Source organism: Varroa jacobsoni, unplaced genomic scaffold (genome assembly GCF_002532875.2).
Source record: "Varroa jacobsoni isolate VJ856 unplaced genomic scaffold, vjacob_1.0 contig00230, whole genome shotgun sequence".
Classification (NCBI taxonomy): Eukaryota; Metazoa; Arthropoda; class Arachnida; order Mesostigmata; family Varroidae; genus Varroa; species Varroa jacobsoni.
This window is the reverse complement of record NW_019214433.1, coordinates 121,358-138,668: the sequence shown is the minus strand read 5'-3', so window position 1 is coordinate 138,668 and position 17,311 is coordinate 121,358. Positions and strand designations below refer to the sequence as shown.

At 44.5% G+C, this 17,311-nt stretch overlaps 1 protein-coding gene and 1 long non-coding RNA gene across 6 annotated transcripts in view; both read right to left on the bottom strand.

The window, feature by feature from the left end:
- The window catches only part of Rhp (GTP-Rho-binding protein rhophilin), a 151,587-nt gene that overhangs the window by 32,083 nt on the left and 102,193 nt on the right, over nt 1–17,311 (bottom strand). The gene's annotated exons all lie outside the window — the stretch shown is intronic.
- Nucleotides 1,291–16,350, bottom strand: LOC111270986 (uncharacterized). Its single transcript, XR_015315139.1, has 2 exons — nt 16,261–16,350; nt 1,291–2,965 (listed from the first exon to the last, which is right to left on the bottom strand). It is a non-coding gene; the product is annotated as an uncharacterized LOC111270986 (long non-coding RNA).

Genomic DNA, 17,311 nt, shown 5'->3' with positions numbered 1-17,311 from the left:
TATATTGAATTATGTGTTTAAGCTCTCCGACGTAATCGCTGTTTGTCCATCAACACCTAAAATAAACGACATTCCTCACCATTGGGTTTTGTCGAATTCTTAACCCTTCTTTACTTATACCCCACATGGCGCTCATCGCATTGTCAAGTAGTCAATATCGACTTGATATATTGCCCCATTGACGCGTTCTGACTGAGACAGCACACAGCGAGATGCTGCAGCTGATGAAAAAAAGAGCTACCTGCTTTTGCTTCAATTCCCCGAAGTAAGACTCGACGTCGACGGCCCAGCTTGCCCTCATCCTTTGCTGGTTTCCCAACTGGCCGTTGAGCGAACCGCTGTTGGAAATAAACATTTGATTTCGTGTAAAATGTCGAAGAACGAAAAACAAATTCACGAACAGAACGAGAATCGTTTCGTTCACGAAAATCGCATTAAGATAGCTTTCGATCGAAAAAAAACAGTGGTTGTATATCTTATTTTTCCTTGCTCGTCCTGTCATTATCTTTGTGTGTTTTGTTACTGTGTTTTTGCTATTTCTTACGTTTTGTCATCATTTCGATTGCTGAAGACATCGCCGTCATCCTCACTATTATCATCGTGAACATAGAAAACATTTTCGGAAGGCAGACGAGGTATTGCTGATTCATAAATCCCTCTCAGTCAGACTTCAGCAGGAGAGTGACTCGGCTGGAGTTGTGACGTTCGGCGAACTCGGATTCTCCAGCCGCTGTCAGTTGCAGAAGTACTTGCGTCGTGAAACATGTCACACGACGAGAACAAGACGTTCCTAGCAATACACGATAATACTAATATTGGCATGCGTTTTTTTAATCTGACACTCGTCACCTTCTGTCAGTGATCGTCGTCCATTAGAATTGTTCCATATGTATAGATTACAGGTATATAATGAAATCGCAAGAAGATACAGCGGAAAATTCCATCTTAATGCCATTTCACAAAATCTAACGAAAGGCTAGACTATTATGTTTAAGCACTGATCGTCTCTCTCGACTTTCTAATGATACCCGTAGTGCCCCCCAATTTGTCCTGATATTACAAGAGGCTCATCGATGTTCTATTCGTTTTAGATGACTGGAAAAGATCGCATGCCACTGCATCAATTTCTTAGCGATTTAAGAGAAATAGCTAAATACTTTAAGGTAATGATCGCTTTTTTGCGTAGGTCTACATTAAAAGTTGTCACTTTTTAATATTATAGCCGACATTTTTTTGCGTACGCAGTCCCTCCACGGCAGAAACTAGTTCATGAAACAAGTTAGCTGTGAATAACAACTTTACAGAATTTGTATAATTTTATTATTAGTCACAAAAAAAAGCAGAAAATTTCACGTTAAGAATCGCATCATCCTGTTTAATGCGACAGAACTCCAAGCCAGAATTGCACATTGTAAAGTGATTTTACATAGGACAACGATTGACAGCAATAACCAGGCAGTAGCCTATTCGAAATACTGAGCAACTACTCAATCAGTGTCTCCCATAATGAAGTCGCTGAACGAAGTTGTCGCATTGAAAATTGTGTACACGTTTATGTTTAATTCTCGAACCTAAAATTTTAACTGGAACCAAACTTATTAGACAATTTCATGTTTTCGTTCCTATTGAAATTAAAGTAAATCCAGCCACTCAAAGGGACATTTACAACGGCATGATTCCACGGAACGTACGGGACGACCGTCGAATATATCATCATATATGTACTCAACTGAAAATTTCACACTGAGTTTCTATATATTGTTTTAACTATAGCCTAACGCATCGTCGTTTGGGTTTCTCACCAACTGCGCCAAGCCATCAAGCTAATGACAGGATCACCTAAACGCCTTATGGAGCACCTTATTTTAGGTTCGACTATGAGACACAATAATAATCTTACAGTAAAAAGGGCTTCCCAGAATGCTTTTTTCTGTATATATCATGGTATCATCTATGATGTACTCGGTGAATCTTTTATGAGCTTCGTTGTTTAGGCCAGCGTAATTTTCGTTGTTGTTGATCGTAACAATGATCGCTGTACAGTGCTGAGTCGTAAACCCGATGGTTAACAAACGTTGTCACTACAGGTAGTGTATCTCTTCCATATGCAGATCAAGTACCGGTACGTTGCGTGCACCTCTTTAAGTTCGAGCATTGTCTGTTTATGAGTTACAGGGCTACCTAAGGCTCCTACCGCACTTGCCACCGATTCTTTGTAGCTCCACTAACGTTCCGTCTGTGTCCTCTTCATCATCCTCCTATAACTAACTAGTAATGTCCACGTGCTTTGAACATGTGCGTGCATGGACAGGGCATGATAATGGCGCCGGGGGCTCTTAACACAACCGCACAGAAGACGAAGCTTGATAGTACGTTCAATACTTGATGTGGTGAGAGTTGGTGACGAGGCCATTTCGATATTTCTACGCTGTTAGCCATCTTTAACTCAGCTGGTAGACACATCGAGACACCGGCCAGCACCTTTTTCGGTGGATCCTTTAGTAGCACCTGCAGTAGAACGACGTCGCACCGCCGTCGCCGTCACCGATACCAGGCTGGGCTGTATAACGGAAAAGCGACGAGTGTGAGAACCAAAAAAGAAAACAACGTAAATGACCCCCTCTACATCTAGTGTTCACGAAAGTTAGTTTCCTACCCTTCCCCCTCACCCCCCGTTTCATCCCTTCCCACATATATGCACCAGGATTCAGACCCACGCTCGAACTAAGACACCGTCGCACAGTCACAAGATATACACCTCTACACCTGATGAAGAAGGCACCTGTGCCCAACGAATGCAGATGCGATGGGTTGCTGGAGTAGGCAGGTAGGAAGGCAGACGAAGAGTACAGGTCTACTCGACATAGCCTAACAGAAACGGCAGAACGGGCCCGTAAAGAAACTGCACGATCTTCTTGGTGGTCGACGCTACCGGATGGCCGGCGTTGAAGAGAGTAGCAGTCCACTATTGTCGAAGTCCGGTTGGTCCCAGGCAACAAAACCGAAAAAATTTCGCTTTAGTCGTCAGATCAGCTAGATCGGACAGATCAACCGAACTGTCTCCGAAGTCACCACAACCGGCGGCGAGAGCTCCACCATTGGCGACGATTGGGACAATGAGGTCTGATCTATAACAACTTCTCCCGACGGAACGGTAGTTACTTTTCCGCCATACAATCGAGCAATTCTCAAAAGCTTTGAATGGCAGGAATTATTGTGTTGTCTGTGCACGAACAATGTGGCCATTCTTCAACTTAAAGACAATGAACTTGTTTCAACTGCTGATGCATCTACCATTCAATAAATCGTTCAATTAAATGCTAGAATACTATCCACCCACTACTCTTATCATCAGGAAGACTAGCACGAGTGGGTAGAGGGAAGCCAATTATGACACCATGCTCGTAGTTCGATTTCGACCGATAACAACAATAATGGCGATCGCTTACTATGATCAGGAGGGGCCTAATGAATCACATCGGTAACTGGCTATCGCTGACATGGGTAAAGAAAATTTCAAATAAATTGTAAAGTGCGTGTCCAAACAGTAGATCAATCTCATTCTTCGAATTAAAGTCGTTCAACGTAAAACGGACGCGTGTGCAAATCAAGGCCAAACCCCATGTGGGAACCAACAGGCACAGCAGCAATAGATACATAGTAATGAATGGTAGCAGATGGGTATATTTACGTGCTGTTAATGCATAGCAGCAGTGTAAATGCCGAATGTACCTATTAGAGATCAGTACTCCCCATTAAATTGTTATGCATATAAATATCCATCGCATCGTCGGAAGTCGTGAGGCTTGTGCTGTGACAATATTAGTGCTGCTAAAGTAAATTACGACCTATGTACGATTGGGATCGGACATTGCCCCCTTAGAAGTTCCATTTTGCAGGTATAAGGATAGCGGAACTTCCCGAGCTCGTTGTGCACTTTCTTTGTTACTCTCGGGCTATTGATTTTTTTCCGTTGCTGCTATAGTAGATGATGCTGTCTGCATTTCGGTCGCATTATCCGCCATATGTAATCCTGAAGCTTTGACATGATTGACCTCTATGCTTTTCTGCGACCAGCTTCAGTGGCTATGTCTGTCAGTAGCCGTTCCTAGCCGACTACGCAGAACACGCTCTAACGCAGTGACTTGAAGAAAGCGTTTTTCTCATCATCTTGCCATCTTCTCAATTTTCATGCCCACCAATTTCAACCTTGTGTTGTTCAGCCCATTGGTCTCTGCTGCCATGTTCTTGTGTTGTGCGTGCGCTCCCGGGAACCTAGGGAGGGCCACCGAAAAGCAATTTTACTCCAAGAACATCAACGACGTAAACTGAGGAGACCAGAGAAGGCAGTGGGGGCAAATCTAGACGAGATAATACACAGAATCACAGAAATATGACTACCAATGGTAGCGACTTCAACATCGGCAGACGCCTAACAGCCATCTAGCAGGAACAACCCCCCACGAAATTGCCCTTATCATAATTCTGCTGTACAGGCCAAAATCGCGAAAACAATAGATACACAACGGTACTGGACAAGGGAACAGCATAGACTTATCGCTATGACGTACTTGACAAGTCATAAATCCATGCGAATCAAATAAGCCCTGTGCATTTATAGGAAGACGAGATGGATGTTGGACAAGACTGCGAAGATGAAAACAGCGCCAACATTGTTTGCAGTACTGCGATTGGGGCAAAGACGCGTTTAACAAGTTTTTTCTTAAATTAATTAATCCGGCATTATCACTTATGCCAACAAGTTCCCAGAATCACCTATCTTATTTCTATTATTTGTTTACGCAAATTATGAAGGACCTGTCCTCCTCATTAGAGATCTAATTGGTGTGGGTCTTTCTAAACTTTAGGTCTTAAATCTTTCTAACAGGCCTGTGAAACGGCATGGCGACGACACAAGCAGTAATTAATCTTAATGATGCGTCATTGTGCCGACCGTTCATATCTTGTAATAATTTTAGGCAATGTTGAGATTGGAATTACCCTGCCAGAATGTTTATTAATTATCGTGACGACGCACTCAATGAGTTGTGCATTAGCGACCCGGACCACGCCGCTTATTTGCAAAAGGTAAAAAAAAAATGCAAACTAGAAATTCTGTTTTCTCGCTGTTACTACAATGATATAGGGCAATATTCGAGCGCAGCTCGCAACGGGTCACCCCAGTAGCAAGAGCGTCATTCTACAGGTAGCTACTGTGCGTCGTTCACGCAAAAGACGCGACAGGAAGACGCGGCTGGATCCAAAACCGTAGTGGACGATAACAGCAGCACACGCACACAAACGAAGGAGAATGGCCTTAGCAAAAGAAACAGCGACCATAGCGATTACAGTAGTAGCGGCAACAACAAAACGAGAGCGACGAGGTTATTGAGACGGCGAAGCGGCGACGCCAGCAGAAGCCAACGTCGATGCTATAACCTAGACCATGTTTGATTAGCTTTCTATCTGCCCGCCCGTTTGCTAGCTTGTTGCTTAGCTTCCCAGCAACGATTTTCTATTTTTCGTTATTTCTGCGACACAGGCCGAGGTCAGGTGAGACATTGAGTCACGCGGAGTTAGGTCACGAGCGATGCCGCCACAAACCGGCCCCGCTCATCCAGGTCCGCCAGCAGGCGCCGAAAAGCCGCTACAATCACCGCACAGACAGGAACAACTGAGCGCTGTGAAGGCCGCTGGGACCGAGTGAACCACAATGTCCGAAAATCACCACACAACTTCACGTTGAAATGGCATCGAAGGTTCGGCCTGAGCAGCGCCGAATCCTACTTTTACATTCCCCTTAGCTGTCGTTGTTATGGTCGTTGCTCAAGTTAAATCGCTCAGTAGCTTCTCAGATGAGGCGCCGTCGGCTCTCGGTCGCTACTCTCACAAACAGCTCGGACATGCGCCGCTTTTGGCGGATCAATCAGGAGGTCCCCTATTATTCCCTCTGCCTTAGTCCAGCCCCCTTCAACGCGCGTACACATACACACACACACACACACATATATATATATATATAGTGTGATGGTCTCGCTGTTTCATTTAATTGCATACTTGTTTACTTCTACTCTGCCGCCGCCGGTACGGGGCGACACTCGTTATTCTCGCTACTCATTATTATTACCATTATTAAAAAAAGATAGATCCAAATTAAGCAAGTTAACAAAGATCGTGGCTTGCTACCTCTAACACGGTATCGCTATCATAAGAAAATTATCCGCTTGTCTCTCACTGATATCAGCCCCAATTAAGAAGCTGAATAAAAAGGAACAGTCAGAAAAAGGACGAAACAGTGCTTCTGTGTAACCTGACCATTTTGAGCGGGTACCACTTAACCCTGATTAGGTGAAGTGGTACCTGCTCAGGGGACACAGAAGAGTATAAACGAGCGCTGACAAAAGGCACGGTTCCTGCATTCGCATTATTCTATACTAACTGTTAAAGGAAGCTAGTGGCACCTTGAAGCATCTGCTGCCGTTGCTGTCAGATCCGTTCATGTTTATTTCGTTGAACTTTTATTTACCTGCATAAAATGTATTATCAGCAATAATCCTGTAGCATTTTCGTCTCCGTAATTGTTCACGGCAAACGAAAGTAGACACGGGTTCTTTGTTAAGCGATATGCGACCAAACATGACCTTTTTGGAAACGACCGATACGATAGCAGCAGCAGCAGCGGCGGCAGAAATCGCTGCCCTGGTAACAGAATTGGACTAGATAATCGATTACTTGACTGTTTAGGATCGACCAAATAAATAGTATCTAGTGCAGATGACACTGTTGTTGGGGTTAGCTCGATCGCTGGACCGATCGTGACAACTCGACCCCAGTAGGGTTTCATTTTGGCGATGGCGAGCCCAGTTTGAGCACCATTAAGAACACTCTGCAGCATAACAGCTGCGCACTCGGTTAAAGTAATGGTGGGATCCACAAAGAACACGGCATATAAACAACTTCGGATCCCAACATCATATATACAGTACTCAATTGCAAAGTCTCGCTAATTAAAAGCGCACAGATCCTACAATGCCAATACTTCAGCTTCCTAGTGAATACTTTCTATGTTATTGGGTCGCTATTGTCTTCTTGGGAATTTTCCAGTGGGTTTAAAGAGTGGGTCGATGATGTTGACATTATCGGTCAAACGTCGTAGTTGTGTGTCTTTATAAAAGTTTACTTTTTACCACGAACCATAAACATACTCATTCTTCGTTGTTTTTCTTTTCTAATACATTTAGTTTTAATTGTATCGTACAGATTCTTATGAAATGAGCTAATTTATCCATCACACCAAACGTTACGGAACGCCTTGCATCATATAGTCTCTGGTAACTGTACGCTTTACCTTTACCTAGACGTAAAGCAGCGCCTCGTATATTTTCTCGTTATATTCGTGCTATTTTCTTGTTGCGTCTACATTTTTATTTCCCCTTTTATTAGCGGCTTGTCCTTCGAACCGATAGGTTCGGTATGACTGTCCGGCCGTATGAGTGCCATATGGCCAGCATAGTCCGAGAACCAGTACTGACAACAACAACAACAACGACACTACAGTCGTTTATAATCATGAACAAACAACGTACAATAGAGTCTGACGATCCTCGAGCATTAGGGAGCAGTTGAACGATGCCTTTCAAAGATAGTTGTCCTTTTTTACTCAGCGGAGCTCATAGTCAAAGCCCAAAAGCGGCACTGAAACTCGCTATATACATGAAGAGAAGCCGAATCATTTCGATATATTCGGAACGAAATCACCACAGAAACTGCCTTCACTGCAACCGACTCGTGCCCCTGTCATTAGCCCGCATAATGAGTATTGCGGCATCGTATGATATTGCTAAAGTTCTTTTAATTCTTGGAAGTGAAGATGGAGTTGAACGGAAAGAACGATACTGTCCAGCTGCTCTGCCAGCTGAATTGTCAAATTTAAGCAACGAACTAAATATAACATCAAGTAAGAGTCGCAAGTAGAGTTCCATCGGCCTTGATCCTCTTGTGTTCCTGTTGTAGGAGCTCCCACTGTCATCGTAATCATCTCACTCGATTTTGCTGTGGTTTGACAGTTGGTCTATTGGCAATGCTGCGCCTCGATTCTCGATGCATCACTGCGTTTTCGTCATCTTTGACACTTCACGAATGTATGGTTTTGCTGTGCACAGCTCTGTTACATCGGCTTCACAGCGTAATAGATAGTCGACTTTCCGATGACAAAGTGACAGCTGCAGACCGGCCATCCGGCGGAGAAATACGGCTGCCCAGTCTGGGCTGTCATAGGTCTACTTGACAATAGCTCTGTTCCACGGCTATCTTAGGAAGGTGAATGATTAATGAGCTACATCAAAGAGAGGTTCGAGAAGGTGGAAAGGCGTGGGAAGATGGACGATGCACGGTAGTGTAGTTTGACTTCAATTCTGCTCTCTATTTCTTCCCCGTGACTTCAGTCACTTCTGAATGCTGTTGTTGACGTTGCAGTATGCCTAGGGGAATACCGAATCCTCTGCTTCGTAAACATGGCCAATCTAGACCCCGACAACAGAACGCTTGCGTTACAGATGCAGCAGAACAGTATCCGACGAAGCACGTATATATATCATAAGTGAAAAATACCGAGAGATAAAGTAGGGCGTGCAGAATGCAAGGCAGTACCACGGTTATCAGAGGCCTATATCTACTTACGTAGCTGTCATGTACACACGCGCACACATATATGGACACCTCTATTTAACGAAAAGGCTCGACAACTCGGGACTCGCCCAGTGCCCGTCCAATGGAGTCCTTTGGAAGTAGCTATAAAACCCATGGCTATCGAAGCAATACGACTACCGCCACCGAACTCTTGTTGGGAACACTGATCAGCAATTCTCATTGTTTTTCTTCGTCCCCATCGCCTTGAGCTGCTTCGTCCTCGATAGTGGTCACCAAATGCTGCTGCGGGTGTTTCCGCTACAAATGGCAAAATACAGTATTCCTAATTGACAGCAACAGCAGACGACAAAAAGGCAGTATCCGCGAGAAATACTATCAGGCCTTCAGGTCGACGGTAAATGAATAGCGACAGCGCCAAAAGAAACCTCAGCATCGGCAACCATACGTCGAAAATGTACCAGTGTGTACTTGACTTGATCAAGACCGCAAGCATATGACGACTATCCGCCTATAACACGGTGACCACTGCGACCACCATTATTGCTACGTCAACAGCACTAGATAGTAGGTACCGCTAGTGGTCCTCCGTAAGGTTCATTGTATTAGCACAGATAGACAGCCAGCCAGATTCATGCGCGCATCGATTGCCCCGTTGGCTGTCGTCGCCAGATATATTCGGGGACGCTGATAGAAAGCGAATTAGATTTAATTCTGAGAAGAATCAGGCCAGAAAAAGGATCAAAAACAGCAGCATAAGAACTATGCCAATGGACAAGTAACAACGTAATTACCCCATGGACTCAAGTGATTACGGGGTAGATAGGTAGACTCAGCGCAAATAAATAAACGCTTAGACACCGTAAACTAAGCCGGTCCTATTCTTTCTCGTATCGGCTTGGCAAACCACCAGTGATCAATCTTATCTGATTGGATCTGCTATCAAGCGATGGCCGATAGTAACACTGGAAGACGTAGGAAAGTAAGTGGTGCATCGCGCTCTTTCAGTAGTTCTAGTCTTTATCGTAATAATAGTTATACCGGCAATGATAGATAGCGAAACGCGCTTTCTTTTGTAGGTGACAGGCAAGAAAGTGCTGAATAGCAAGTAACTACAAATTATTAAAGCCTCATTAAGGCTTGCTCTGGCTCCGTCATCGCGTCTGTGAGCACCGGACAATACATATGCTGTTAAATTAAAATACAGAATTACAGTGGTTCGTCAGAAACAAACATGTTGGCCTTTCTATTGACTTGGTTTCATCGTGCTTGAAGCTTCGTGGCATCGTTATGTACGCCGCCACATACTGAACAAGTTCCTATTACCACAGCATAAGAATGCTCCTAATTCTCGATGACGCATCCCGATCAAACGTTCCTGCAACAGGACTACTTTAATCATATATTGATTGTTATAACATGCTAGCCTAGCATAGAATAATGGCCGGTACATTAACCTGAAGGCCACACATTATATTTCGCGAGAGAGATTATCGTCCACAAGCATTTTCGTAAGTGTAACAACCCAATCGAAATAATTAGCTTGCCAAAACTACTTGTGACTTCAGCTCGAAGCGCCGCTGCACGCAGACATGATTTCCATACGTGTGACTCACAAATAATTTTATTTATTCACACAGGTTATATGTTAAATATAGTTTCGTAGAGCTTTTAGATAGAGATCAGACGTAATCGACGACACTGACTGCGCTCATTCGTAGTAAAAAAAAACGCACATATGTTTGTGCATCTGTGTAAACTATGCAGCTGTGTGTCAGGAAAAAGGACCTGAACATGTCATAATCACGTTCAGGTCCTTTTTCCTGTTTGACCTGACGCTATCATATGTTCGCAGAGAGTATAATAGCAGTCAAGTGTCGGTACTACACTTTAATATAGGAGTAGAAAATCACTATTTATGAATACCCATCACCATTGGCTAGCAAGCGCATCTTACGATCGCGTCATTTGTTTTCCACCCAACCGATCCTTTTCGTTAAACGCTGCTTATTAAGTGTGCGTTAGCATAAAATATATTAAGGCGAAACACAGAACTACTGCAAACAAAAAGATTTAATCTTTAATCGACAGTTGAAAAAACGCTGCGTATGCGCACGCTACGTCATCGACGTTATGATGATGGAGCTAGTGTCAATGACGTCCGTACTCCACCTTTTTGATTATTCTGAATCAACACCGTGTCAACCATCCAAGATAGCCCACTGAGTTACTTCTGAGAATGCGTGTCCAATCTGCGACACAATCTGTACAACGAGTAAACAGATTGAAACCGCTTCTTTCAATCCACCTCCCACGCGACGTTCATCTCTACCGCCGTTCACCCTTACCAGGGTTAAAACCACAAGACCCAGTCTGGTAGCAGCAGGACTGAGTAGTATCGTACACGAATTTGTACGAGTTCTAGTTGTTTCGTTTGTCTCTATAAACACAGTAGCCTGGACTTCAACCGCTAACCGATGTCCCGTCGACTTCGTTGTTGGGGCTAGACGGTCAAAGACCGAAGGCGCTAGCTCGTTTAGGCACTTCACTTGTTCTCGACCTACACTAATTAGGAATGTTTAGCTTCGTGAAGTCGGGTTAAATCTCGCCAACATTTTTAAAGTGGCAGTTCATGTTTAAATTAATGTAGCATCCAGTATGATTGCTTCGCAAACCCCTGAATTTCGCCCACCCGATTGTCCTCGCTTGTTTCAGGGGCTCAAAGCATACCAGACAGCGATATGAGAGCTATGATAGGCCAGTCTAGCGCCTGTGTTACGATTTGCGGCTGAACCACAAGACGCTAGATCCCGCATACGATACCAAGAATCAAGTGGACTTGAGTCAGTACTCTGGTCAAGCTAGGTTAAATGTGTGAGGACAGTGGGGGCTAAGAATGACTCAAGGTTGTGATAGAGTGACCGAAACTGCGAACTGTGAAGAACAACAAACTGCTTTCTGTGTGATGGCGCGACTTGGTCAGAGACCGCTATCTTGTTTTTGTATCGTCTTCTTCGATTCGTTTCCCTCACATGGAGAAACGATAACGCTTTGGGTGCGTTTTCGGGTGTTGGCGTCACCCTCACGGGCGAACGATGTGCACGTGCATCTGGGTTGCCCCCTCGATGAAAATTAGATGATCCCCCTTTTGCATACTTCGTCTTAGCTGATACACCGCTGTATGTATAAGGAAAGCATACGTTCAAATCCGTGAGACAGATACAACTTCAATTGTTGCTGTCATCGTTATTGTTGTTGCCGCTGCTGTCTGTTGCTGGAGTGGCCGGTTTTTCTCAACGATAAGTTTTGATCATTCTGAGAATGAAGATCCAGTCAGTCATCTAAGGACCCAGCTAGCGAACGTCATCGAAGTAGCACCTCACCTCGTTGATGAACACGTACAGAAGACGTAATAATTTGAACGGTTTAAAGGATCTCGACAGCGGTCCGGCTCATCGTATTTTTGAGCTTTGAAGCTTGCCGAATATCCAGAGGTAAGATATTAGTGGAGAAATGGAGTGAATTTTCGATTTCGTAAGGGCCGACGGTTCATCAACATCGGAAAGTTAGTTTTAGCTAAACTGTCCCTTTAATAAGTCCAAGCGAGTACTCCTGCTCTTTTTCCGGCATCATGAAGTTCTAAGCTCAAAAAACGTCGCTCATTCATTTAACCGACCTCTTCGATGCCTTCTACCGTTCAATACGCTGTGTTATTCGATAGTGACGTAAACGGTTTCCTCGTTTTCGAAAGGCGCCTTACCGGTCAGCACTAACACTGATCAGCAGCCAAACCAAAAACTTTTTAAGCTGAAACGTCAAGTATTTTCGTTTAGAATATACACAGCTACTTTAACGTATTTCAACCAGAACGTGATCTCTATGTACTACAGGCGCACAGTAGCGAAAAAGCTTGGGCAAGGGGCGCCATTGTCCCACAGTCTGTTGCCTTACGTAAATAGTTGGACAAAGCAACTCCTATTGTATGTATTTTTTCAACCAAGAATTCGTGGAGGAAGTGACTATTGATCTGCGATAGCCCGTTTCTTGCGAGTGGAGCTCCATCAACGATACTGGGTAAAACCGATGATGTGCACCAGAGCATCTAGGCTCAGGGCAGATATCCGAATAGCTGCGCAGCTGAGTGGACGCTCGAAACCACGGACATATCTATTGGAATGATTAAATGTCATTAATGAATAAACAAATAATTTACGGGGCATCTCTGACACTCTTTGATCTATTATTCGTACCACAGTGAGCTAACACCGTACGATAGGTGACAAAAGTTGAGATGTAAACATTTGCCTGAGGTACGAATGGGTAGTCTGATACGATACGAAAACTAAATACCCATCGACCATACGAATCAATTGAACGTTGAGTAATCTTTCCGTGATCCGAGCCAATCGGCCGTGCTAAAAAACACGATGATCGTTAAGGTCACAAATAACTATGCTTTCAAAATACATGATATATCAATAATAAATCGGCTCTATCACATTTCAGAAATAAGCCCCGACAACAGCACCGGTTGAAAACGAGACTTGCCCTCACGAAGAGCAATGACAACATGATGCTCCAGCCCAGCCGCTTACTCTCCCAACTTATTGTTGATTTGTCCTATTTCACGCAGGCACAATGAAAGGGTTTGATAGTTCCGTTGTCATGTGGAATTTGGGCATTAGCTTGGGGTTGCAAATTGGTTTCTAAGATTCCTGGTTAACTAGGCCCTGACGTGACTCAATGGAACTCCATTGTTGTTGAATGGAAACATTGTTGTTGAATATCTGATTGTTTCTTTCATTTCGGATTGACCTAGAGCTAACTAACGTGCCCCAAAAGCGACAGACGTAGCTTCGCAGTGGCGTTAAACAAAATACAGCCGAGAGTGCTTTCTGCACTCGTACCCTGTCTTTTTTCCCGTCAGACATTACTTGGCTGGGAGCATTTACCTCTACCGGGTAACTCGCCCCCGCTGATATTATTGTTCGACTGGCTATCACCAATAATCGAGCTTAAAAAGCAGACAGTGCTGGCTTCATAACTTTAGAGCCCCGCGGTGAGCCTCAAATTGAACGATTTGCGCATCAGATAGGCGCGCCAGCCAGGACTCTGCGATGGCCAACGTGAGTTTGCAAAAATGGAATCTTGAACCGATAGGTAGAAATCGACCGTGACGACAACAACAACAGCCATTTTACATGACTACGTACATGCATTGCGTATCTAGCGCACTAAGATCCACGGTCGAGTGCATTAGTCATGTGGCGTTCCAATGTCAATTCCACCGGTTACGTGCTTATTGATGAGCCGACGAGTGGGCTCAAACGTTAGATTGGCTAGACGTCATCCCGACGTCCAGTCTGTAGATCTTCACTGGTCGATCTTTTTCCTGATCGCCTTAAGTTGTCAGATCAAACGAAATGAAACACATTAAGTCAATTAGTCGATCTGTGGGGGTATATCGGCTTTTTCCATCCAATGCTTCAGCTTTGCCCTGATCCCTGCCCCCTATCTGGCTCAGCGAAATGTATTGCTGCTTTTGCAGTGTCTTCGATACCGAGCTTGTATGCGTGCCGACGCCATCTGAGTCGAATCTGGCGTCTGCTTTGCAACCTATCTATGGGGTATATTCGAAAATACAAATCGGAAAATGGAACAGGCCAAGGGGCTGGCAGAGCCAGGTCCGTTACCACCCGCATCAGACAGAATCAGGTCTCGAAAGCGATGCCAACCTTACAGTTCTGTACACGACAGCTGCAAATCAACAGTGCAGTAAGTGCTGGGGTGTAGGTCGTCACCGTCGAAGATGATTCTCATAGTCTGATAGTAATAATAATGTTTGTAATGGCATCAAGGGAAGCGACTGTTAAGTGGGATAGTTTATCGGTACATCGCTCGTTAGCCCGTCCGGTCAATGTCTAAATTTATTTCCTTCTGGGGTAACCAGAAGTAGGAGTCAGCAGATGATGTGACTGATGCCTGTTTGTAGCTATCACGGCCGCCGCTGTCGTTGATGCTTTGATATTAGGCAAAAAGGCGAGCTTTATGAAGGGCAACACGACGATTGGCAGCAGCCATGATAGCAACAAATAGGTAGAAAAGAGCAAGGGCCCCTTAATATTGTCATACCAATAGCATCTCAACAGCAAGAGCGGCTATAATAGAAACACCTCAGAGCCCAGTGATTCCCTACAACGGTATGGCCAAAGCGTCACCAGTATTACCAACGGCGGCATTCTGTGAGATACACAGGACATAGGCGAGTTTCGACGATTCGATTTCACCGCACAAATGCCGCGTACTGGACCACTGACTGCCACGAAAGAAAGAGACAACGCAAAAATATGCGACAGTGTACGCAGTTCTGAGGTACATCTAGTGCTACTTCGAGCGGAATTCCCGCGGTGTTTGGTCCACGCGATATCTGAAAACGCAATGAGCAGGCCCCACGGATGGCAGTCTATTAGCGGACCGCTGCACATCCTCTGATCCTGATCACTTGGCCATCAGCGACACTCGGCCAATAAAGAAATAGTCACCGATAAAATATATGTATTCGCGATAGAGTACATGCACATACAGTTATAATAAAAATACAACAATGAGAGAATCAAAGAATACACATACAAACATCTTTCAGCTCCAGATATATATCCAGCGGTCAGTCCCTTCTTTAGAGCCAGATTTCCGCTTTCGTGTTTCGCTCTTCGATTGCCTCGAGCCGGTCATGTTGTCAAGAGTTTTTTCGATGGTGACAACACGCAACGACTTCAAGTAGGTCGTGAGTGTCTTTCACGTGTAATTCAGCGATGGCAACAACAACAACAACAATAATGTGAACAATCTACGTGAAGTGAAGACCACCACGAAGTCGAAAGGCAGTGCTGAACGTAGAGGCCGAGGCATAAATGGACCTCTCATATCGAGACCGGTAAAACTGAACAGACAAGGGAGGACGATGAACAGCGCGAAATTCGTATAGCGAAAGTAGAAACAGGAACTGGGAGTCGCTTGCGTTCAAAAATATTTTTTTCAAAAATGACCAAAACATGGTATTACTCCAGATACACTATAGACGAAATGGGGACGAAACTACAAGCGCAAGACGGAACAAAATTGGACATTTAGAGAGAACAATCGGGTGGGTCGAGCGGGTTCCAGAGAGAAGTGGCAAGAAGAAAACAATTGACGGTGTCGAAGGGAAAGGACCGTTGTAGATGATACGTTTTTCAACGCCGCACTTCGGAGACTCGTGCGTATAGACCGATTGTGTACTTTCAGATGGCACATTCCACGATGAAGCAATTATGCGGTTGGTTGCTTCTTCAAACGTTTGCGTTATCAGAACTTGTTTGTTTTTTTCTGTAGAATATGTCGAAACTTTAGAATGAAGTTCAGCTCGACGACAAAAAAAGCAAACGCTGATATCAAACAAATGATGACGATATGGCACATCGTCGCCACTGTTCTCTGTAACTGAATCTTATGCTTACAAATATCTGCACTCGTACATTGCAGCGGAAGAATGACTTTCAAATTATTGTGCCCTACGTTGTATAAATTATCCTATGCAATGTTCGCTCAACGGTTGGAGGGTGCAAATTTCCTTACTGCCATAGATGTATCCTTGTTTATTATTAACAGTTTGTTTATTAACAATACAAACACGGAACTTCACAACGACACACATGGTTATTATCGATCGCGCAGAAAGATCAACTAATACACTCATATATAGATCACTATGAATACTGGTTAGGTACTGACTAACAACATACGGATATGTGTAACTAATTGGGCGTTTATAATTGGACATTTTCCAGTTTCGCTGTGTGTCTGTTTAAGCGCCCGCTGTAGCTCTGTGGCTACGATTGATGAGCGCCTAAATTTAGCCCATACTCAACGGAGTACGCTAAGACCATTAACTCACAGGCTTCCTCTACGAACGCATAGGGAAAGGGCTTTGTGAGTATTGTCAATTCTGTGTTTACGAACGCCTCCCCATCGAGCAATCACATCAAATGGAGACATATATTCACAGCGACACGGACGCCTTTCCATGATCTACGTCGTTTTTTGAGTTTTGTCCACGTACCGACATTTAATCCATCGAGTGGCGCCGTGATCATGCGATACGATTAGGTGCTATTAGCATGAATATCGCAGACCCCCAAATCCGTTCTGCCTGCACCAAGACTGCAGCATCCACACGGCACCACTGCAACCCGTTGCAGCGACGCTATACGACGCCTGCCTTTTTGACTCTTCTACTTAGTCTTTTTTTTTGCAATTGCTTCTATCGGTGCCGCAGCGTCCGCCTGTACGTATCCGTGTTTTTCATCGCCGACGACGATTCTTGACGCTCAGGCTAGCCGTCGTCTTTAGGCCTGGTGTCTGTGTTCCGTTGTATTGAGCTTTTTCTGCTTTTACTGCAGCCGTTGCCACTATTGATTTTCCAGAGTTCCTCTTCCTTACCAGCCTTTGCTGACTTCCGTCGTCGATTCTGGCGAACGTCCATCGTGTTTGATTCAGCTTTTTTCGGTTCTCCCACCATTCGTCTAATCGCTTTCACCGTTCACGTAGCGACGATAGCAACAATGGTCTGCTTTCGTTTCGTTTTCGTTGGTCGGCATCGACGTTTTTGCCTTCGCCTTTCGTCATG